This window comes from Wyeomyia smithii, chromosome 1, assembly GCF_029784165.1.
Source record: "Wyeomyia smithii strain HCP4-BCI-WySm-NY-G18 chromosome 1, ASM2978416v1, whole genome shotgun sequence".
Lineage (NCBI taxonomy): Eukaryota > Metazoa > Arthropoda > Insecta > Diptera > Culicidae > Wyeomyia > Wyeomyia smithii.
In genome coordinates, this window is record NC_073694.1 from 61,187,720 (window position 1) to 61,214,031 (window position 26,312).

The window sequence follows — 26,312 nt, forward strand, 5'->3', positions numbered from 1 at the left end:
ATAAAAAATAATAGGGTTTTTATCGTAGGGCCCATACCATAAAATACTTGAACGAAATCTGAGAGTTGTGCTTCCTGTCTCACAAGAAACCAGCTCCAGGTTGCACATTCCAATAGTCTTGTAGTTCAGGGTACCAACACTTGTAATTTCGACTATTTGAACATTGTTTTTGGGTAAGACGTGAGTTCAAGTTTTTTTAGGTTCATTATACGTTGCAGTTAGGGTATTTCGAGATGCCACTTCTGACACCACGATGAAGGGACCACAGTAGACCTCCTTCCAGGACATATTCGGCTGTGATATTGGCATCAACAACGCATATTGACGTTAGGATTTAGAATGATTTTATTCTTAACTGCTTAATATGTTTTCAAGTCTACTACGAGAGACACTTAAAGCACCTTTCTGTGTATTGATCATGTACGCGCTATGTACACCGATCACTTGTGCATGCTCAATTGTACCTCGCTTGGGCCAACTGAGGCAGGAGTTTCTGTCCAAACAAAGGTTTATATATTTATATTAACGTAAATACCTAATGTAATATCTGAACGTGAACGGAACCTGAGGGTTGTGTTTCTTGACTTACACGATATCTTTGTCAGGTTGCACATTTCAGTAGTCTTGTAGTTCAGGATACCAACACTAGTAATTTCGACTATTTGAACATTGTTTTCGCGTAAAATGCGAGTGTAAGTCTCTTTAAGTTGTTATGTTGACGTTACCTCATGACATCTTTATCACCAGAGAAGCGCGAAAATTGAGGCCACTAGAACAAGTACCGGTACTAAATATATGAAGTATAGATATGTATGTACTCGCATTCGTGAGTTTTTAAAAAATATTTATTATTAAAGTTCGTTGTACAACTTGCTTCTTCCACACTCCAAACTAGACTAACTGAACCTGTGCTCCTGAATTGTATTCTACCTGTCCACTGTACTGCATACTGCTGCGTCAGGTGTTCGTCGTCGTTGAAACTTTCCAGAGTTGCCGTCGATGGTGTCGATGGTGGCTCGTTTTGTTGTGTCAGGAATACCGGCCATCCACGTGTTGTGTCGGATGACGTGCTGCGTCAGGGCAGTGCGTCCGGTGCTACTGTCGTTCAATAATGTTCATGGATCGGAGCATGGAATGTGCATTGTCGGCGTCTATTCCACGATCGTTTGAATATCGTGGATAGAGCATTGGTTTATCCATAACTGTATATCAAAACTTCACTGGAACAAGCCAACTTGACAGCATGATGTGGCAAAATACATCTTGAGTGCTAATAAGGCAATAGGAGGCTTTAATTCAAAACAATACCTGCCTTTTTCTTATACTAATCGATGACCGACCTTTCTGTAGGTACTACATAATTTTTGCTTAGACCTCTACGAGTTATCTTTGATTTTTAAATTGAAAAATTACATATTTTTTGATTTTCACTAACTGGCAAGTAGTGCACAAAGTGTCATTTCATTTGCTGACCTGTGGAGAATATAGCCCTGGTAGTGCACAATATGACGCTATTCTGTTCTTGGGGAAAAAAAACGCTGGTTTACGTGTCATGGCAGGGATGCCAGATGTGAAGACATATCTTAATTTCGAAGACATTAGAACTCGTGTGAAGAAGTGGAAGCCTAGTATGTAGTCTGTTGATTAACCGCACCCGATTCAACGTTTTCACTGGGATTTTCGTAGATTTTCAACAAGGACCGTGTTTTCCGTTTCCCACGTATAAAGAGATTGTTTCTTGGAGTTAGAAGACATTTGAAAAAATGACCTGGCCTCCCTGTGTCATGATTGCTTGACGGCAGGGTTCGTCGAATCCGAATTTTCCAATAGTTCTGCTGAGGATTACTAGAAGGGTAGACACCTTCATATTAATGAAAATTATTTAGATAATATTACTCGATATTGGTTGATATTTTTTAATATTTATCGTTTATCTGTCAATTGAAAACCCTCCAACGGGAATGTAAAGTCAATGAGCTATGATATAAATAGAGGGGTGCTCGAAAATGCAACTTTGTAATACTGAATAACTATTGAAAACATTTCGCTCTATACCAACAGTGTCTTGCCCCTTGGTAAATTATACATTTCTTTTGACAATTCTTATCAGAAGAAAAAATAATATACGTACCCTTAAAACATCCTATTGTGGTAACACCTGTTTGTTAATTTCATTATTGTGTTATTTATTAATTAGATCACACGCAGTTCGTTCGGTGGTAGCTACTTCAATATTTTGTTGAAACTCAGAATTATTTCAAATACCCACATTCTACGAACTGGTGGAAGGAGCTTAGAGTGGCTCACATATCACATGCTCACGCTCACGTATCGCAAGTTTTCAATTGCGCGTCTAGTATAGTGACTTATTTCCTAACATGCAAGTAATTCACAAAACATGTTAGAGTTTGTTTTAACCATTCTCGCTTGTATTATCACTGACATTTATGTCCGGCAGTTACGACCCAGTCGTGGTTTGGCAAAGTAAAGATCTGAAATTTCTGTAGATCATGACATTTTAGATTATGTTGAATAGTGTACGAATAATAGTACAAATTTAAAGAAAAATCCATCAAGTCTAGCAGGAGTTATTGCACTTTTTTGTGATTTGCACGATTGTAAAGCCCGTTTCACCCCACTTTACCTGAGTATTCCAAAATTCATCAAAATTTTTCAAAAGAAGTAGCCCCTCAGGTTCAAACATATTTTTAAAATGTGAATTTTGCTTAACAAAAGGCATATTTTTAAAACTTTGTAAACAAACCCGTTCACATTAATTTTGTGTAATATGTAAAACTGGATATTGGGATATTTCTAAGTTCAATATAGGTTTGACTTATTATTGTCACGGATCTAACCTCTGAAGACATATTATTTTGAAACGTTACCTATTGGTTGCTGTGCAGAATTTTCCGTCTCGATGGGTCTCATGCTGTGAAATTTCCAGCTTGTTTAATTTAACGGTATATTTTGACTTTTCGTGTGGTAGTAAACGAAGGTATGTGACACTTCTGGATAGCTCAAAGCCCTGAAGTTCAGTTTTGGAAAGAGATTTAAAATTGTTTTCGAACTGTGATATTACTGCATCGCCTGCCGTGCGTTGGAATGACAACAAACATACTAAAAACGAGAATTTGAAATATTCAATATCTGTTTCCCTGATTCTAACTGTTCATGTGTTTAGTATTATAAATAAAACTCGAACCTCTCGAGTGTACGGTCGATTCAAGAGTGTTTTATTCTTCTATTCCTTAGTCTACACAGGCCGTACGATCGCAGATCGATACGTGACCTATCAACATTATCGTTTGGCAAGGCATTTCGCGCTTTCCCCGAGATCCTTGTCATTGAAAATAATTTCAAAGCTTGATGGTGTTCCACTGCTAACACCGTTTTTAAAAATTTGATTCCGTCTACGAAGGCTGATAGCTTTTCGCTGTCGCCGTCGGTCGTAAGGTGTCGAATTGTGGTGCGGCAACCGCCATGACTACTTGTTTGTTTGTCGATTTTTCTTCAACGTTGTAGTCATTAGTGATTTAGTTTCCTATTATTGTCTTTATGACATAAAAAGCATCTCGTGACGCTTTAATGAAAAAATTTAACTGTACTGGTTGAATTTCTGCTTCTGTCTGTATTAGTTTTTCTTCTAATTCCTGAAACAACTCAGTTGCAAAGTGAAGCTTTGCTAAAAGAGTTTCCTTCTTGTACGTAACATTGATTGATTTCATTAGGTTTTGGGCGAGTTTTGCTAAGGTTGCAACATCCTCCTCTATCCGTTCTATCATTTGCAAATAAAAGTGTCACGAGTTATATTCATTTCAATTGAACATGAAGTTTGCTTTATCATACTTTTATTATACCATACTAGCTCTTCGGCTCACATATATCTTTGCTACTGGCATCTACATGATGCGAACTTTTTTTTTCTTCAACCACGTGAAAATTTAATAGTAAACCAACTAAACGACTAAACAATGTCTTGTCTGAACTAGAATTATTCGAATTTTGTGTCAAGAATTGGTGAATACAACATTTTCAGTTCTAATTGAACTACGTTTGCTATATAACACCTGTTTTCAATTCACTATTTTATATCATACCGTGCATGTCTCACTTCCGTTCTCCGGGTTGATCCGCGGGCTTCGGTGGTGTTCACAAGGTGACTATGACGGTTTCAATCCCTTTGAAACTTTGTCCATTGTTGGCTGCATTTTGAGCATTTTCCGAATACAACACGAAATCCCAAAAATGTCAAATGTAACCGTTTATGGGCAGTATACACTTCGCGCTTTTGATTTTTGCTCGGTTGGTACCAATGTTCGGTGTACACTTTTTTTTCTTTTTTTCATGTACGGGCTACACTCATACCTCTGGCCCAATCATTTAGGAATTTCCCTATGGTATCAGCTCAGGCTGAGGAATTGCCTTTGCTTTGTTCACATTCGCTACCAAGATTTTTTCTGGTAGTTGTGCACCAAATTGGGCAATGTATCTCCACCACTTTCTCGGATCAGAGTCATCGGGTTCTGGAGCTCTTTGATCTTGCTCTCCAAGGGTAGTATCGAAGTCTAAGGGAGTAACCTTCTTTAGACTAGACACGTCTCCTTTTAACCGGAATCCAAGTGACCATGTCGCTCGATTTTGCTTGGCGTAAGCAAAAACTTGAGCATTAAATAATGCATTCTGGATATGGCTGTCCGGTAATATTCGAGCGCGTTGAGATCTTATTTGTCCGATTAGAGATCCCGAAAGATGGATAAAATAATGAAGATTAGGACAATGAGATGCGGAGTAAGGGCTCTTTTTAGCAAGATGGTAAATATGAATCCATATTATCCAGTTCTTCCCCCGACTTAAAGATAGCTTTCAGATCCTTTCCAATTTCAGCTGTCCAGACCCACATTATCAGCTCTCCAATTTGAGCGCAAGCAATTTTTCTCAAGTTTTCTATTGTCCGAATGTGGTGTAAAATATGTCAACCGCAGAAATCAATCGAGAGTAGCCCTCATCTTGTTCCCATTGCCCTTTGTCACTCAAGAAAGTCTCGAGAGTCCAGGATGGTCAAGCATCTTGTTATAAGCTGCTTCTTATAGTCGGATCTAATTCCAGAGTGAATACGAAACGGAGCCATTAAGAGAGTTAGAATCCATAGTTCCTCCTCATCTGTTGGTGCTCCTTCATCATTTCCTGCAAGTATAGGAGCCCCAGCTGTAGAGACTTCCCCCTAGATGATATTGCCGATGTTTATCTTGTCGTCTTTTTTCCCAAGGTTAACCCCGTAAGACACCCAGTCACCATCCAACTCCTCCGCCTTTTTAATAAGTTCACTCCAAAATGTAGGCCTTCGCAGTTTGCAAAGTCGCTTTCCCAGTTTTTACTAAATCAAACATAGCTCGATGAAAGCAACCAGTTGGAAGATTTGGGATGGCAACTTTAGGTTTCCCAGGGATCTAAGCAAAATATTCAGATGCGTAGGTTGGAGCGAATCCTGCAGTAGGAAGCTCTCGGGGAACTTGCATCCCAGAATCTCCAACATCTTCGAGATCTGCCATCGTTAGGTTTTTGGTATAGAGTTGTTCTTCCTTTAGTTAGGCACTACTCAGCGTGATAGCTCGTGCTATTTTTTTGCTGATTTTTTAGCTTCTCGTATCGGGAAATGAGTCTGTAGGTCATGTACAAGGCCAACCCGACAGCTAGTGCGAGTGCGATAAAGGCCAGTAAGGTTACTGCCTCTGCACTTTTCGCGGTGTGTTCGTTGTTTCTGGTATAGCCAATATTTACTATGTTAACCAGCTCTTTTTTTGTTATCGGCTTTGGGGTCGATTGTTCGTTACCCATGTTTCAGCCTTTATAACTTAATCACTGTCTCACGCACTAATTATTCACAGTAAATCCTATGTACACTGGCACAGGTCGCCATGTAATATATTTACCGAAGATTGCAGGTTCGAGTCCTGTCACGGTCGCCATGTAGCACATTTAGGATGGTTCGGGCTAGCATGTGCGCTTGGATAACGTTCAGAACTGAATAACTTTATTTTCTAGCCAAATTGTTGTCGAGGTCTTAGGTATCTCTGCGCGGCGTGTGACGTCACAGCAGCGTTCCCATGAAATAAGTAAAATTTGCTAAATGCATTGAAAATGCATTCATTATAAAATAAAGTGAATCCCTGTTAAGAAAAGCGTTCTTTTTTTCTAAAATTCTTTTCACGAGTTGTTTCGGGTTCTGTTCAGTTGACAATTTCTACTTTGTACTTCTTACTTATGTACATAACCTTTTGTATACGAAATTTAAGGTCGTCAATTTGGGAAAGTTCGACCGGAAACAATCGCGTCATAACTTCTAGGCATCGCATATAATCGTTGTCCCTAGCTAGATGATCATTTTTCGAATCTTCCCATCCATGGGTTTGTCTAACTGAGGTTTCTTCAACTCTCCAGAGACAACAGATTTTCATCTTTACTGCAGTTGTTTATCGACTGTGAGAAAATGTGACTCTGAATACATGATAAGAACGGGGGTTTACATCTTTATTTGGTCTATATTCTTGAGGACCCCCACGATTGATTTTAAGATAAGTAAAGATCTCAATATGCGTGCTCAGAATATTAGATAAAATCGTATTAAAGTTCATATGCCTTGAGATAGTTGATACATCAGTTGTATATCATCTTGGCTCGGTTCTGCATATCGAGTCATGTTAAGATCTGCTATCTTATTGTCTGGGGAAGCAATAACTGAGGTCTTCAAATGTGAAGATGCCAGCTGACGTTAAGTTTTATTTACAGTTAGTTGCTCCATCTGTTGAAGACAGAAACGCAATTGGCAACGCAAGGGCTTATATAGCCAATCTGAAGAGTGCTGCCCGATGATTACCGATCATCGAACGTTTCTAATTGGCTCCTACCAAATTTTTCATGAATGCAAAATTTCATTAATTTGTAAAGTCAAATGAACTTCTCTAAAGGTGTCGAAATAAAACTCCTCGCTTTAGACTCGAAAGCTCTTTATTTTCAACGTGACCAGTCGCTACGGTTGTTAGCACAAAAGTGACGTTTATCTCTTAAAAAGGTTATTTCGCGCGAAAAATCATCGCTCATAGTTTGATAGTTCGGAAGTGTTACTAGCGGAATGGGAGGAACGGATGAAACGGAATTTCACACTCTGAAGAAGATTTAGTCGGAATGGCGGAATCGTTTACACTCTTTTAATTAACTACCGAAACAAAGAAAAAATTACACTACAAATTGTAGTAGATAAAAGCCTCACGGTTTCGTCTGTTGTTTATCTGTCGTGACTATACACAACCATAAATGTATAAATCGAACGTTGGCCCACCATGATTTTTAAAAACGAACAATCTGTCTTTGTAAACAATACATCAAACGACTATTTGACGCAACTGCTAACCCTTCCACGTAAACAAACTGAAAATCGCTCCTTCAAGATACGGTTTTTGATTTGTGTTGTTTAGTAGTTGCGTTAAATCGTCGTTTAAAGTTCTTTTTGAAAACTAATTGGACTTCTGAAAACCGTCGTCGTTCAACGAAAGTTACCATCATGTATAATTTTTATTTCCAGCTGTCCAGCTGATGTTCGACGATAATATTCAGCCCCTCACAAGCATTACCAAGCATGTTTTGGCTTTTTTTTTATTAATTGATCAGATGTGATATAAACTATTAATTTACTAGCACAAAGACTATATTTGAGCATATGCCTTTGCCAAACAGGTACTATCTTTCAGTGACACAACGCCTTCCTTCTGCATTCGACTTCTGGCAAGAATTTCATGCTCGTTACGGCGAAGTTCTATGAGCTCCCGTCCATCACACCTGATCAGCCGATGAAATTGGTGCGGATAAAACTCAACCTCCTCCCAGCTATAATAGTTGTACTAGCGGACGACTTTTAAGGCAAACTCAGGTGGATTTATGAACGGTGTCCTTTTCGAGATCGCTCAAGGACTTTCTTTAAAGAGCGGTGTCCGTTAACCGGATCAGAGTCAAGTAGGTCTTTTAATTGTCTTTATTTGAAAATCTTAGCTTTAAATGGCCAACCGAATGTTGCGCTATGAAATCAATATGTATTCTTTATTACATTCTTTCTCATTGCTAGAGTGAGATGTCTGGAATGAACGTGTGACAAACAATTTTGGCTGAGGAGTGCAATCATATGTTTTGCCTCGGTTAATTAATGCCGGTTATCCAATTTGAGACCTTGCGCTGGGTGCGCTTCGTTTTGAGTCGAAAAGTAATGTTAAGGGACGACCAGCGAGGCCGTCTTTGCATGACATGCACTTTGCTGGTGGTCGACCTTTTGTTATTTATGTTTGACTTCAATTGTACTGTGATTTGGATAGGGTGGTCGCAAAACATATGATACAGTTACTAGTGAATCGAGCGGGCACGCCTATTCCAATAGCCTTCCGGATCTTCCCAGCCTCAGTTATGAACTGCAAACTCCCCGTGAAACGCTGGTTGTCAGTGGCCATAACAACGTCGTCACCGGCCATCACCATGGCTCCCTAGTGCTCCATATGACCACAGCCTCCAAGCATCTACCTATCTGGGTCTTCCCATTGGTTATAGTATTCATAGCATACGTCGTTACCTGACCTCATCCACGCTGATCTTAACGAACCACAACATCCATCGCAGTCGCGCTCCCATAACGTGCACGGCTCCTGTGAAACAAAGCCTCAATGCTCTTTTACGCAAACCGGTACATCGTCTCAACCAGGACCCGGTGTCTTCCACTGAGCAAAGACAGCACAAAGAACTCCTCATCTTCAAGATCACTCACAAAGACTCCATTGCTCCAGTGTTTACTGTTGTTTATTTTAGTTCAGCTTTCGCTCTGTCAAAATTAAAGGCGGTAACGGTAGTACGAGAAGTGAAAATATAAACAATGCACTGCACTTTCACCGAAAATGAAAAAACCAGCAAAACTCACTTGGATTGTCTGAGTAAGGCACTTCGAATTGCCCGAACAGACTAGAATCACAGTATTGCCGGTTAGAGAAACACGTAAGCGGCTTACAAACGATATTACACAAAAAAATTGGCAATTTGATCAATATGTTACAAAATCAATGTAACAAAAACAAAACTAATTCGAACTAGCGCGACGTGTCCGATGTTTTTATGCACTTATTCTTCGCGTTTCGTTCTCTCATTGCTTCAGCACACATTTATTTAACTTATCGAAGGGCGGATTTTTATTTTATTGTGAACTATTCGTTTCAGTATTTTCAAAACTAAATCAGTGTACAAAGGCGAAACATACAGGGAACTGTTAATTGCCTAGCTTTTGGTTACAGCAAACTGACATAAAGTGAACAGTTACCCAAACGTGAGGAAAACAGAAAAATATGAACTGAGACGAAACTACTCAGTTTCGTTAATCAATGTTACTCATTTTTTGACATTTTAAATCAAAATACGGAAGTGAGTACTTTCTTCTTAATTTAGAGTAAAATTTAACGAGCGTGCATAAGCTTTTCGCGATTTTTACCGCGCCATTTTTACCACTTTAGCCAGAAAATCACAAAATAGGTAGAGCACGAAATTTAGCTTCTGTAACGAAACACCAGTGCTACCAGATTTGAAGGTCTTTCGTTAATCAATGAAGGTTTCGTTAATCAATGAAGGTTCTTCATTCACTTTGGATTTTGTACCTTTTTCACTATTCTAAGTATGTTTTTTACTATTATTGTTACTATTTGTAGCACTACCAGTCCTAGTATCCCATTTAACCACCACGAGTGCTGTTCATGCGCACTCGTGTGAAATTCTTGGTTCTCAACGATGGCGACAGTTTGATCACCAATCGTTTTCGCATTATCCTCATTGAATGATACACTTCCCATTTTTTCTGACACTTTCTGTGCGTTAAGAAATTTTCAAACACGTGCTAACACTTGGTAACGACCTTTATTCTTCGCCGTCAACTGCTCACTGGTGGCCATGAAATAGATAATTGTTGGACTGTGATTGAATGGATAACTACTGGACTGTGATACTCTTCTCTTTCTGAAGTTCATACATTGGTGTCTGGTGTAAGACTGTTCTTTATTTTTCCAACTTTTGTTTCAGGAACTTAAATTCTACTTAACTCTGCACAAGAATTATATTCAACGGAATCAAGTATATAATGTATACAAAGTTAGGTTATCGTCATGAGCCGAGTTTACCAATGACGCGCAACACGCATAGGTGTTGGTAAACTCCATAACGTTCGCCCCTTTCGCACGCGCATCATGACAACAGCGCGACAGTGGTGCGAAAAAGGTCGCCGTAAAACAAAACAAACAGAACTAGGCCATCTGAAAAGAAACAAGCTCAAATGTAAAAAGTTGAAACATATTTGATATTGGGAACATAATAGGGAACCAAATGCAGTAAACACTTGACTTGTTGTGTTAATGAAAAAGAAGGTCTAGCGGTTCTGTAAAATAAGGTTTCACAGTTCGTAAATTAAGTACCAGGATCATAAAGATCTTACATTTTAGGCTACATTTTGGGCGTAGGAATGTAAAGACTTGGGAACATTTTATCACACACTATTGCTTCACGTAGTTAGGGTTCCAATCCGATACTCAAGAAGCGAGCATCGGCAGCCCTTTTCTGGGTTCGGCGAAAGCGAAACATATCGTAAGCGCAGGCTAGTCTACAAAATAGGTATCCTGATTCCATTCGAATATACGGGAGGCGAAGTTACTTGATCGAGTTCCGCAGGAATTTGAGAGGAATATGGTCCCAGGTGTATCGTACGCACTGGATAGTCTATCGTAATTGGCGTCCTTAAATATTGGTACGTCTTGCTAACGGCAACCAATTGGGCAGCAGATCCTTTTCCATTGCGATGGTCGGTATCCGTCACCCTATAGAATATTCCCTTCGCATCACTCTGCAGCAGATCTAAATACTGAGTTACTAATTCAGAACCGTTTCGAACAACTCTTTCCGTAGTACCTTCGATGGTCGACGTCGTAGCGACTGCTTTGATTCTGGTAACGCACAATCCTGCGGCCCGTCCGGATGCTTTAGAAATGTGATATTAATTTTGACAGACCTTCCCGTCTATCCTCGTCGCCAGTTGTAATGTTCGGCTTGACTTTTTTTCTTTACACGATGGCATGAGGTTTCAAGTTGTCACCACGAAAAAGGATGGAATGATCTTAAAGTCATTTATGCAAAATTTGACATACGATGTACATTTTATACGTTTTTTTACATGTGCTAACCTTAAGTTTTAACAATACAAACATTTTCAACTTCTAACATTAAACAAATTACATCAACAAATTACCTAACTGCCCATGTGGAGAACAATAACCTCTTAACTTTTCTACCGCATTAGCCTCAGCAAATTTCAAGAATACTTCTGACCCTGCTCCACACGTCAATTTAATTTCCCTTATTTTGCACAACAATTTATTCGCAAAATCGGTGGAACATTCGTCCTGATTAATGGCAAAACTCGACATTTCAGTGAGCATTATATGGATTTGCGTTGGATCTGTTTCGAACTTTTCTAACAAAATGTGTTTCAACTGTACCCATGACTTCAACTCGATACTTGTCAATTTTTCCTTAACTTCGTCCGACAACTTACAATGTACAATTGTCGCAACGAATATCAATCCATCCGCGAGAGTAGCAATCTGCTCATTTTTATGCAGCGCGTCTAAAACCGCTATAAATTAATTGTGACTTGCGAGTTTGCCATTAAATGTTTGTATGTACTCTAACTTTAATATTTCTGACATTTTCGATTTAACTTCTAACTTGGGTTCAGATTTTTCTGAACTCAGTTTCTTTTCAAAATATTTTTGGTGAAATCACTTTTTTAATTCTCCTAATGTGAGTAGAGTTATAATTCATTCAAACAACGTTAAAAATATTGGATTTCTACTTAATTTAGTTTCTACTTAGGTTTATCCCACTTCTGACACCAAATTGTGGAACACTTTCTTTTGTTATATAAGTGACTGATTTCCCAGCCGTCTTTTATGTCTCAAATCCTTATTGCTTACCTATCTTATTTCTATACCCACTCATCTACGTATTCTTATCTCCCTGCGCATAAAAGATAAGAAAAGGACAGACGGATTGGGCATTAATACGTCTCGCCATGTATGCAGACTTACTTTTACACGACTTTATCCTAAATAAACAATGTTCGGACGATAATAACATCCGCACCACAAGACCACCGTTGAAGTGTGAACAACTTACGTTGTACCACAATTCTCGCTGTCTAACTGTAAATCTCCAAGCAGTTCCATGAACGATAACAGGCATAAGAATGGGTCGTATGCACCAGGCATCTACTTTACTTCCATAGGAGTTAGTTTGCCTACTTTCAGCCAACTCGGCTGTAGATTCTTTTCCTCTGCGACGGTCTTAATCTGTCACCCAATAGGATATTTACTGAGTTGTTAACTCAGAAACGTTTTCAACATTTCTTTCTGTTGTTCCTGCAGCGGGTAACGTTAGTGAGAGTAGTTGACATCCTGAACTAAATATCCAGTGAATGCTGCGTATCGATCATTAGTAACGCGCAATCCTGCAGCCTGTCCAGATACTTTGGAAATGTGATATTGATTCTGACAGACCTTCCCGTCTATCCTCGTCGCCAGTTATAATGTCTGCTTGACTATTTTCAAATAATGAGACGAATGACAAACGCTCTAAAAAAATATATTTTCTCTTACTCGTCACACTGCACTACTAAGACTGAATTTTAATATCTATCGCTAAACCTTTTTGTTAATTGATTCTGGCGGGTCAGCATTTTGATGGTGTCGTCGTCCACATTGGTGTGTCTCCTGGCTGGCGTTGATTCTTCGTGTTGTTGCTATGTTGCTTTTGGCTGCGTCGGCAGTTGGGTTTTGCGTCGATCGCGGTGGACGATCGATGTGGCTTATTGGGTGCAAGGGTGGCTCTTCCGTTCGTACTGAGAGCTACCCTGTCTCGTAACGTTCATATGACAGCATAAGGCTGTTTGCAAATTCTCTCAGTTTTATCACGACTTTTTTGTTGATCTTAAAACTTTTATTCAATGATTAATTAGTAGTTAATTTTCTTCTTAAGACTTATGAGTCCGTGGCTCGTTGAGTTTAAAAGAAAAATGTTTTACTGAGTAATTTTACATTAAGATTCATTTATGTTTTTCACAAGGTCTAGCAATATTCACTAGACGCAAAATGGTTTGCACAAAAGTCACTTCCACCAGTAAAGATGCACGGAATCACCGGAAAACGAAAAAAGGAACTTTCAAATTTTCTATCAGAAAAATTGCGCAAAGTGAACAAATTGCGCTGAACATCGCACCGCTCGCGTTTATTTACTTTCTGACTTGACAGTACACCCGAACAGTACGCTAATTTTGTGTCCAGTCAATTTGGGTAATAAAAGCAATTCTTGCACATGTAACTTTCGGGAGAAAACTATATTTCAATTGGAACGCTAGCTAGTAGAAATTCTTATTCTTAAGCTAGTAGAAATTCTTATTCTCATAAGCTTTAAAGACAGTGCCTAAGGCATGTAGTGTCAATACATGTTTTTCTGTTAATCACCACAAAGAGTCAACCTGACTTGATTGGTTTCCGATTGCAAGTAACGGTTTCGGTTTTGTGTTGCCTGAATATGTTCGATGTTTACGGCGGACAGTAGACATTTAGGAAGAAGATCTGCATATCTTTTATAGGGAATATAGGTTACCAGAAATTGTTTATCATTCACTCTGATAAATAAATATTGAAAACCATGGAATCGTTTAGTAAATGCAGTCATATAACCGCACGGAATCACCTCTAAACGAAGATTGAATTTTTATGCAACAAATGAACTTAATGCTACTCGTGATGTGCAATGTACGAGGGACAATTCCTCTCCTTTGTCTATCTCTCTTACTTTACTGGCCTTCCTCGGCCTATCTCTGTGTTACATTAGGCATTAGTACATTAGGCGATATCTATAAATTACGTAACGCAAATAAATCCAATTTTTGAACCCCACCCGCTATCTAAGAAAACGTAACCTCCATAAAATCTATGTAATGCAGTATAAAAATTTGCTTAATGAAAATGCTCGTTCTTGGAGTAAAATTTTAGTCTTCCCAGAAATGTTTCGTTAAGTAACGCTGATCCCAACACCCCCCTCCCCTGTGTAAAAATTCATAACGTACAAGGATACTTCCTCCGTTACGTAATTTACGGGTGCAGCCTTTGTTAATCGTCTTAATCCTATTCTCGGTGATTCTCACACTACGCTGCTCGTCTGGATCTGTAAACAATCCGGTAACTCACCGAGATTACACGGCGTATCGTTGATGGTTTTAGTGTCGCCTAGGCCAAGCGGAGGACATTGACTTCTAATTGCTTTAATGCTGAACGAAAAACTGGTTGAAGACAGGTTTCTTTCCTGGGTTCTCGTCCAGCATCCTATGCTGTTGGCATGGGAAGTCTGATGCAATTTTCTGCTATGGAAACAAATTTTACATTTCAGAAAAGTTATTCTACGTGATTAGTGGACGTCTGGTTTAAAATTTTGCCACTACTAGCTAGTGAAATACTAAACGATTTCGTCAGCCATAGCTATTATTGCCATTCTATTCCATTCTTAAAGCACTTTAAACCACTGTAATTTAGGTTAAGTTTTAGAATTATAGATTTTTTAGAATCGCAATGTTTGTAGAATCGCACTATCGAATCAAAAAAAACTTACATGTTTCAATTGTGTTTTATTAACACCTCAACGCTTTTTGCACATTTTTCAAGTCGTAAGTGAAAGTCAGTAAATCGATCTGGCATCCCATGGTATATGAAACCCAGCTGCCAAATAACGAAACTACAACAATAACTATGAAATATGTGATTTTCTGCTCTGTCATTTGATCTTAGTTACTTTCGTGCAAAACATTTTGAACCGTGATATTATCACTACGAAATATTATTTTTGCAGACCCTATTCGATAGCTTGCAAGTATAATACCAATATAGTTCACTTATGTAAGGAGACATATAAGGAGAAGTCAATCGTTTGAGGTTTTCTGGTAGAATTAATTTTTATTTTCCTGAATATTGTTACATGTCTCCTGCTGGAGACGCCTGAAGCCACCGTTCTATGTATTTGTAATCTATGTGTTATGTACATCGATCATTTATCCATGATCGATGTGCATGCGAAAGGGACAGAGATAGCAATTCGAAAAGCCATCGCTGTACGTGTGGCGCTTGTATATTTGATAAACCGTGATTAGTATGAAATGTTGGTGGTTTGTATATATGTGTTTATGTGGGTTTCGGTTACTAAAAGAGAACTCGAACCTCTCGAGTGTACGGTCGATTCAATAATGCTTTATTATTTCTATTTCTTAGCCTATACAGGCCGCACGATCGCAGATCGATACGTGACCTTTAATGCTGTGCTCAGCATAATCGCCGTCACCCGTTCCTCGCGCGGGTGGCGTGATAGCGTTTATGCTGATCACAGTGTTTACACTACTTAAGTCTATATTACTTTCCTTTGCTTATCTTAAAAGGGGCCGTATCCACCACACGCCCTTTCTTAATGAATTTAAAATATAGCCTTAAGTTCTAATTTTTAAATCTATATAATGTTTGAATTGAAATTAGGAATAAAACATATGAAGTGAAAATCAATAATACAAATTGAAATTGGTGGATAAAAAAAAAATTTATAGTTTGCATTTATAATTATTACTCTAATATAATATATAATGATGGAGATACATATATATACATATACATACACATATATATACATATATATATATATATACATATATATATATATATATAAGTAATGCTCGAATGGTTACGAGTATTATAAAAAAATATTTATTCACGTTTAAGACCGATTACAATAGAACGCACGCTTAAGACTGACTCGATATTCCTATCGCTAAACCTTTTATTAACTAAATCTACCTAGTCAGCACAACCAATATCGTTCGATGGGTCCTCCACGTTGGTATGCGTTGGTCGTGTCTACGTTGCCTTCCTGGGTTGTTGCTACGCTGGATTCTTCCTGGCTCATCATTTCTACGGTGCATCGATCGTTGCGTCCGATCGATGGGGTAAGTTGGCGTTGGTCGTCTCGATGTAGTTACCCTGGCTGTTGCTACGCTGGTTTCTCCTGGCTCATCAATTCCCTGGCGCATCGGTTGCTGTGGTCGATCGATGCGGCGTGTTGGCATGGTCGGCTGGGCTCGTCTTTTCATAACGTATATATACACATACACACACACACACGTACATATACATATATTAAAATCTGTATAAAAATGTTTTTGTATCAAATGTTTTTATATAAAAATATTTCTGTATAAAATGTTTATGCATAAGAATAACATTTATATAAAATATTCATGGAAATAATCATTATAAACTACTCTGGTTTCATCTTCTTATCTTTCTGAAAAACTGAATGTAGGTTCTTCTCTCTCTTTTTTTTTTACTTTAAAAATTCTCTTATTCTGTCCTTATGAACTATGTCTGTATCTTCATTATTTTTAATTGCTATCTTTACATTTGATCCCATATCTTCTAAAATTTCATATGGTCCGTTATATTTTGTTTCTAATTTAGGTCCCTTTTCGGTCTTCACGAGGACCAATGTTCCTTTTGTAAAATTTGTGTCTTTGGCGTTTTGATTATATTTTGAAACTCTATCTGCCTTTACTTTGAGAAGATTCTCCCTAGCTTCTCTTTGAGAAACTTGTAGCTTGTATTTCAAAATACTCGTATAGTCGTCAATGTTATATATTGGGTCTGTTTGGTATTGTCCAGTTAGATTTGAAGGAAGGGTGCAAAGTCTTCCGAAAAGCAATTCGAACGGAGTCTTACCTGTTGCACTATGTACCGTTGTATTATAGGCAAATTTGTAAAACGGTATCCAGGCAGACCAACTTCCATAAGAGTTGTTCGTTTGTATGCGTAGAAAATTTCCAAGAACTTTATGCGAATTTTCCAACGCTCCGATTGTTTGATGGTGGTAAGCTGTGGAATTCAGCTTCTTCACCTGTAATAGTTTACATATTTTTTCAAATACAGTAGACATAAATTCGGCACCTCTATCTGTTAGAACCTGTGCTGGTACACCATAATTCAAAATGACATTCTCAACAAACGCTTTGGCCACGGCATCTGTTGTCTTGTCCATAATAGGTGTTGCGGTCACAAATTTCGTCAGATCACATTGAGTAGTCAGTATATACTGGTTACCTTCTGCGTCCGGCAATAATGGACCTACCATATCCAGAAATATTTTTTCGAAAGCTTGACTAGCTGTGCTTGTCAGCTGCATTGGTTGTTTAGTGTAATGGCTCTTGTTTCTCTGACAATGTGTACATCTCTTTATAAATGAAACAACATCGTTATCTAAGGTTTTCCAATGATATCGTTGTTTTATAGTATTAATTGTTCTTCTTATTCCTGCATGCCCTGCAGTTGGCAATACATGGAAATCGTTTATAATAATTTTTTGTTCATTTCTATCGTCTATTTGGCGAGTATTTCTGCCTAATATAATTATAGGCGGCATGCCTTTTATATCGAGGACTTCTATTTTGTCCTTGAATTTTTTATTTTCAATCGTATTTTTAACGATTAGGCCTTTTATTTTGGTTTCTTTGATAAGATCCACTAATCGGTTCATTACTCCCCGTAGGTGAGTCAATGTCGTATTAGGGTCGATACAAAAAATACCCTGCTCTAATTGAGCTTCTAGCGCTTCATTTTTCTTCATGGATCCAATTTTAATTTCAATATAATTATTCGGTGTATCAATCTTAACCGATGTATCAGACTGTATTTTCTGTTTCGCGGTTTGACTTCTGGTACAAATAAAAGCTGTACCTGCTGGTGTTAGAGCCTTAAGATCTTCGATCGAAATACGTGATAACGCGTCCGCTACTACGTTTTCCGAGCCCTTTTTGTATATAACGTCAAACTTATATTCCTCTAGAGCCAAACGGAACTTGGTTAATCGGCTTGAAGGATCATTTAGTGTAAATAAATAAACTAATGGGCGATGGTCTGTAAAAATTTCAAATTTCCTGCCATATAAATATGGTCTGAAATGGCGTATTGCCCATACGACGCCTAATAACTCCTTCTCGATAGTGCTGTAATTCAGTTCAGCTTTATTCAAAGCCCTACTCGCAAATGCGATGGGTCTAGTGTTTTGATTACTTAATACTGCTCCTAAAGCCTTTCCCGATGCATCTGTGTGCAAGGTAAAAATATTACTCTCCGAAAAATTCGGGTAATCGAGGACTGGTGGATTCATGAAACACTCCTTCAAGTATTGAAAGGATCGTTCACACTCCTCTGTCCATTTAAAATCTTCATTTTTTCGAGTTAATTTATTTAAAGGACTACAAAGTTTCGCAAAATCCTTAATGTGCTTACGGTAATAGTTCCCAAAAGCAACGAACCTTTTTACCTCATCTGCGCTTCGTGGACTACTCCATTGTTTTATTATTTCAATTTTTGAAGGATCGGGTTTTACTCCTTCTACAGATACCAAATGTCCTAAATACAACAATTCGGTTTTAAAAAAATTGCATTTTTGCGGATTGAGTTTTAAATTTGTTTTACGTAAACGTTCGAAAACATCTGAAAGGTTTCTATTGTGCTCTTCCAGAGTCTTTCCAAAAACAATAATATCATCTAAATAAACAAGACATCTCTCCATATTTAGGCCTGACATGGCTACGGTCATTAATCTTGAAAATGTTGAAGGACTCACTTTTAATCCCATAGGAAGACGTGTCATTTGATATTGTCCTCCGCTGGTACCAAAAGCGGTAATTGGTCTATCTTCTGGCTTCAGTTCACATTGGTAATATCCTTGTGAAAGATCCAAATGAGAAAAATATTTCGCTCCTGCTAGCGACTCAATCACTTCTTCTATGTTAGGAAGTGGAAACTTATCATCTTGCAATGCGTTATTCAATTTGCGGTAGTCTATGACCAACCTCCATTTTCTTTCATCCTGAGCTGATTTCTTGGGAACCAGTAATAAAGGACTATTCCACTCAGAAATAGCGTTCCCAATGATATTTTCGCTCAACATTTTGTCTACTTGTCTCTGTACTTCTTCCTTGTGAGCTTGTGGTAATTTATATGGTCTGGTATATACAGGATGTGTATCTGGCTTAACAGTAAGCGAGGGTTGATAAATTTTCGTCACTGTTAATTTGTCATCTTTCAAACAAAAAATGTCGTTATATTTCATGCACAATCTTTCTATCACTGGTCTGTCCTTGTCATGGATTTCAGTCAGTTTTAATTCTGACAAAAGTTCTTTCGTTCTAGCAACATTATATTTTGATGCACCGTCAATCTCAAGTATATCATAATTTTTTAAAGGTTTTGCTTGAGGTTTTAAATTATCAACCTTCACAGCTTTATTTTTTATGTTCAGTATCCTAACAGGAATTTTTCCTTTTTCAGGTTTTACAATTGCTCCTGCAATGTATACTTGTGGTTGTATCTCCTGATTTAGAATAACCATTTGTTCTGAGAAACAAGTTTCAACAAAAGCAATCACTTCAGTTCGTGGAGGAATTATGAAATTTTCCTCAAATCGGGGGATTCTTAATGTCATTTTAGAATTTTCAAAATTTATCTTTGCTCCAAACTTTTTCAAAAAGTTGGTTCCAATTAAACCTATGACATTGGATGGTAGCTCATCCATAATGTGAAACGTAATCGGGTACATGTAGCCATTATATTCTGTAAAAGTATCTATTGTACCTAGTGTAGTGGTTACTCCATTTACACCACTTACTTCAATTATCCGTGATTTGTCAAGATATGAATTTAAGTTTTTCGTTAAATGACGCTTATCGAGTAGACAGCATGAAGCTCCACTGTCCACTACTAAAAGAAAATTAGTGTTATCTATTTTGAAATTCAATCTTAGAGCTCTCTCGCCGCTAAAATTACTCACGAAAAAACTCTCTTACATTTGCTTCTGCTCGGGGTTGTTGCTCTTGTGGTTCCTCCGCCACATTTGCATTTCGTCTCTGGGGATTATTATTATTGTTGTTTTATTTATCGACACTCCATTGCAGTCATAGGCTATAAGAGCACAACGGGTTGCAGTCAGGTGTCTGTACAAGAGAAATTGTTGTTTTATTTATCGACCACAAGTAATTGAATAACTACCACGCACAATATTAAGATTATTTTCGCCTCGTGGTCTGCATGGAACTCGCTATGGACATCCAAGGTGTTTTGTATATTCACCTGTGGATCTCCATTGTTTTGTACTAATTTAGAATTAGTTTTTCCTATCTTTTTCACTTAGCTCTTGTTGTTTAAAGTCATTTGTTGATAGCAATGTAGAGAAGTGTACATGGGCACTCACTATTGTTGGGGTTGAGTAATAAACCGCATTGTAGTCATTTCGAGCACTATTTTGCATTCTGTTCGGCACTGTATTGTTTAGTAATAAGTAGTATGCGCGGCAGATTGGCGGGGGGGGGGGCTGCTCGTTTTTTGGTTGCAATCACTAATGCTTCGTTTTGCACTAAGTAGCTGATAAAATCATTTCAACCACATCGATTGGTATAGGCCAATTACAGTTCAGAAAGGAGCCTCGTGGCGACATTTGAAACCACGATTCAGTTTGTGTTTAATACGCAAAGTACATAGGTACTAAGCGATTCACTTAGATTATACTCTTATGAAAATGCACCGGAATGAACATGAATGATCACTTTTTGTTTTGTTTTTTTTTTGTCTGTAATTAACCGATAAAGCACGGCCTTCACCGTTGATGACACAAACTGTTTTTCGCCATGCTTTTATTTATTGCTTCACTGAGGCTGAGCGTACAACGCAGTATTTTCATTTGCTTCACTAATTAACTGGACTGGTGTTAATCTGCATGATTGGAGAAGGCGATTGATACTGTACTTAACATGAGCGTACTGTGTACGCTCATGTTAAGAGTCACCTCACTTACTTACTTTCTTGAAGACACATCACACAATCCCACCGCTGTCGCCACTCTATGTACCGCTTTGTGTCCTGGATTTTTCGGATCCTGTACGTGCACCCTGCACATACAGAACCACTCGAGACTTAAGCGGTAGATTGGAAGTTTTTTTTACACAAAAGCTTGAATACTACCCTATAGGTAACTCAGAGCTCTGGCTAGGCATCGCGAAGGGCCAAGTATTTTGCCAATGTAAATTGTTTATCATTCACTCTGATAAATAAATATTGAAAACCATGGAATCGTTTAGTAAATGCGGTCATATAACCGCACGGAATCACCTCTAAACGAAGATTGAATTTTTATGCAACAAATGAACTTAATGCTACTCGTGATGTGCAATGTACGAGGGACAATTCCTCTCCTTTGTCTATCTCTCTTACTTTACTGGCCTTCCTCGGCCTATCTCTGTGTTACATTAGGCATTAGTACATTAGGCGATATCTATAAATTACGTAACGCAAATAAATCCAATTTTTGAACCCCACCCGCTATCTAAGAAAACGTAACCTCCATAAAACCTATGTAATGCAGTATAAAAATTTGCCAAATGAAAATGCTCGTTCTTGGAGTAAAATTTTAGTCTTCCCAGAAATGTTTCGTTAAGTAACGCTGATCCCAACACCCCCCTCCCCTGTGTAAAAATTCATAACGTACAAGGATACCTCCTCCGTTACGTAATTTACGGGTGCAGCCTTTGTTAATCGTCTTAATCCTATTCTCCTACGAGCGGTGATTCTCACACTACGCTGCTCGCCGAGATTACACGGCGTATCGTTGATGGTTTTAGTGTCGCCTAGGCCAAGCGGAGGACATTGACTTCTAATTGCTTTAATGCTGAACGAAAAACTGGTTGAAGACAGGTTTTTTTCCTGGGTTCTCGTCCAGCATCCTATGCTGTTGGCATGGGAAGTCTAATGCAATTTTCTGCTATGGAAACAAATTTTACATTTCAGAAAAGTTATTCTACGTGATTAGTGGACGTCTGGTTTAAAATTTTGCCACTACTAGCTAGTGAAATACTAAACGATTTCGTCAGTCATAGCTATTATTGCCATTCTATTCCATTCTTAAAGCACTTTAAACCACTGTAATTTAGGTTAAGTTTTAGAATTATAGATTTTATAGAATCGCAATGTTTGTAGAATCGCACTATCGAATCGAAAAAAACTTACATGTTTCAATTGTGTTTTATTAACACCTCAACGCTTTTTGCACATTTTTCAAGTCGTAAGTGAAAGTCAGTAAATCGATCTGGCATCCCATGGTATATGAAACCCAGCTGCCAAATAACGGAACTACAACAATAACTATGAAATATGTGATTTTCTGCTCTGTCATTTGATCTTAGTTACTTTCGTGCAAAACATTTTGAACCGTGATATTATCACTACGAAATATTATTTTTGCAGACCCTATTCGATAGCTTGCAAGTATAATACCAATATAGTTCACTTATGTAAGGAGACATATAAGGAGAAGTCAATCGTTTGAGGTTTTCTGGTAGAATTAATTTTTATTTTCCTGAATATTGTTACATGTCTCCTGCTGGAGACGCCTGAAGCCACCGTTCTATGTATTTGTGATCTATGTGCTATGTACATCGATCATTTATCCATGATCGATGTGCATGCGAAAGGGACAGAGATAGCAATTCGAAAAGCCATCGCTGTACGTGTGGCGCTTGTATATTTGATAAACCGTGATTAGTAATTGAATAACTACCACGCACAATATTAAGATTATTTTCGCCTCGTGGTCTGCATGGAACTCGCTATGGACATCCAAGGTGTTTTGTATATTCACCTGTGGATCTCCATTGTTTTGTACTAATTTAGAATTAGTTTTTCCCATCTTTTTCACTTAGCTCTTGTTGTTTAAAGTCATTTGTTGATAGCGATGTAGAGAACGTGTACATGGGCACTCACCATTGTTGGGGTTGAGTAATAAACCGCATTGTAGTCATTTCGAGCACTATTTTGCATTCTGTTCGGCACTGTATTGTTTAGTAATAAACCGCATTGTAGTCATTTCGAGCACTATTTTGCATTCTGTTCGGCACTGTATTGTTTAGTAATAAGTAGTATGCGCGGCAGATTGGCGGGGGGGGGGGGCTGCTCGTTTTTTGGTTGCAATCACTAATGCTTCGTTTTGCACTAAGTAGCTAATAAAATCATTTCAACCACATTGATTGGGATAGGCCACTTACAGTCCATAAAGTAGCCTCGTGGCGACATTTAAAACCACGATTCAGTTTGTGTTTAATACGCAAAGTACTTAGGTACTAAGCGATTCACTTAGATTATACTCTTATGAAAATGCACCGGAATAAACATGAATGATCACTTTATGTTTTGTTTTTTTTTTGTCTGTAATTAACCGATGAAGCACGGCCTTCACTGTTGATGACACAAACTGTTTTTCGCCATGCTTTTATTTATTGCTTCACTGAGGCTGAGCGTACAACGCAGTATTTTTATTTGCTTCACTAATTCACTGGACTGGTGTTAATCTGCATGATTGGAGAAGGCGATTGATACTGTACTCAACATGAGCGTACTGTGTACGCTCATGTTAAGAGTCACCTCACTTACTTACTTTCTTGAAGACACATCACACAATCCCACCGCTGTCACCACTCAATGTACCGCTTTGTGTCCTGGATTTTTCGAATCCTGTACGTGCACCCTGCACATGCAGAACCACTCGAGACTTAAGCGGTAGATTGGAAGTTTTTTTTACACAAAAGCTTGAATACTACCCTATAGGTAACTCAGAGCTCTGGCTAGGCATCGCGAAGGGCCAAGTGTTTTGCCAATGTTTGCATAGCGGAACTGTTTGTGATCTTCTTCATCAGGAACTTTTCCTGCTTGCTTTAACTGTGAATTGTTTTAGTGGACGACGGCAGAAGGCCGTGTTCCGGTTTACACTCTACCTGTTTTCATTAAATTCAACAGAAGGCTTACTTTCTTCCGGACCGTACCGTCTGACAAATTCCTACGTGAGGGAACATTGGGACACTCACACTAATAGTGGCAGAAAAGCTAGCGCCACTCCTAATTTATTTCGTTCGGCATTTGATGAAAGCTTTCTAACTTGATACATTTTTCACTTTCTACTTACTAAAGCGCAGCTAGCAATGAAACGAATTCTCATATTTTTCGCAAGGTTTTCCATACGAACGAATCGGAAAAAGAATGATGAACTAATTTCGAGCTTCGAAGAAACTTTAGCTAGTTTTCATAAAAGCGAAATATTAACATTAACCCTCTAGTTCCCAGTGCCGCCTTTAGACGGTCTTCAGTTGAACCTCTAAAAAGCTTCAATAAGAACTTAAAAAATGTTTATAAAGCTTCATAGCGATTTTTTCGAAGTCCGTCTAAAAATTAATTTGGGCACTAGAGGATTGGCATGATCTATTTGAAGGCAACTTAAAGAGTTTTGATAAGTTTCATGGCATATCAAGTTGTTTTATTATTCAATCTAATTATAAGGAATAAGCTTAATTTCTCAATTATGAGACCCTAGATTAAAACTATACGTGAAATATGGTGAAAATCATATGTAACTAAGAAGTGATTGTACAATAACCAATCCTAGTGCGAGTAAATTAACGAGATTTAGAATAGATTTATGTAAAATAAAAGTATGATAACAAACCTTAAACTGATCTTTTACGCTAAATTATATCACATTGCGTCTCCAACGACTATAACGGAAAGGAACCGTGCAAAGATGAGAACGAAAACAAAATGGCATACTGAAGAAATTGTTTCACCTTCCCCCATCCATATCATTAACATTTTGGTGCCCAGTGCCGCCTTTAGACGGTCTCCAATTACACCACTAAAAAGTTTCAATCAATACTTAAAAAATGATTTTAAAGATTCATAGTGATTTTTTTCGAAGCTCGTCTGAAAATTAACTTGGGCACTAGAGGGTTAAATAAACTAATAAATAAATAACTAATCAATAATCAATAAATTATTTGGACTTTTGTTCATGCGCCCTAAAATTCGTGTCCCCTACTTGCAACAAGAATCGCGAATCTTGCTTAAGTCATGTTTGGTATTTCGTCCCGATGGTAAGTGATTGATTTTTTATACCTCTACCACAGACTAACAAACATAACACTTTGAACGAATTTTCAATAAATTTCGAGATTGCATGACAGCGCCCCAGACGGTGTTGTTGGCGATGACGGTTGTTTGATTCGAAATTTGAAATGAACGTTTTTTGTGGCGATGCAGCTAGGTTCCAGTGTTACGTCTGTTATTTTGTGCTTTTACTTTTTCTTTTACGCTTGCTATTGATTTTCTTTACCGAGCCTCGTTAGTTATCGGCAAATATAATTTTCTCGAGAGGTATTCATTCAACTGCGTGTAACCAAAAACATCATATCAAGAAGACTGGGAACTCTGCCTGAAATCGAGCTACAGTTTTGGCAGTGCAGTCTAATGAGTTCAGATGGAACTGATGCATGCTAGTATGTGAGCTGGCGTTGCGCATGTAATTCGAACTCACATGCAGGAATATCACATACGTACACAATGACTTCGTAGCGATGTTATAACCACCACTTTCATAACAAGCTACCACCTCCAATAGAAGGAGTGCGCTGATTGATTAGACGCTTGTCATTTGTATGGGATCGATCCAGAGATGCCAGTCTTCTTGATATAATGTTTTTGGTGTAACTCTGTTTAACCTTAGAACTCAGCATGAAGAAAGAGTCGAAGGGGGTATAGGGCCGACACCGGAAGATTTTCTGAGGCGAAAAATCTCTGGGATCACGCCTTCCATCGCATGAGGAAGTAAAGCCGTTGGCGCCGGTCCGTTGATAAACGGGTCGTGAGTTAGGGTCCTGGGTGTGGAGTCGCCTCCCTGGGCGTCGGTGATTGGCCACAACAGTGGCGGAACTAGACCTACGGAAAATAAGCGAGAATAAAAAAAAATAAGATTATTTAGTCCCTAGATAAGTAATGTCGCTGGATTTTCACAGGTTATATATAGAGTTGCAATCTAAGATAGTGTGCGTAGAATTCATCTCTGTTTATATATTTTTTGTTCGAGATTCTTACAGCTAACAAAAAATTCTTACAGCTAACAAAGAAAACTTTCTCACTAACACTAATGCATCACACCGATACAGAAACAAATGGAAAACTCTAGAGTTGATCTATTTGGGAATCACACTTCGTTACACTGCTCGGAATCGTCGAACCTTTATTAGATGATTTATTATTCAAAAGTATCAGATGGGTGAA

The 26,312-nt window shown here is 38.2% G+C and overlaps 1 long non-coding RNA gene across 1 annotated transcript in view; it reads left to right on the forward strand.

Moving 5' to 3' along the window:
• LOC129718659 (uncharacterized) overlaps positions 1-24,711 on the forward strand; it is a 50,617-nt gene extending 25,906 nt beyond the window's left edge. Inside the window, exon 3 of the long non-coding RNA XR_008726990.1 lies at positions 7,749-24,711. This is a non-coding gene — a long non-coding RNA (uncharacterized LOC129718659). The remainder of the gene's footprint in view (positions 1-7,748) is intronic.
• The last annotated feature ends 1,601 nt before the right edge of the window (positions 24,712-26,312 follow it).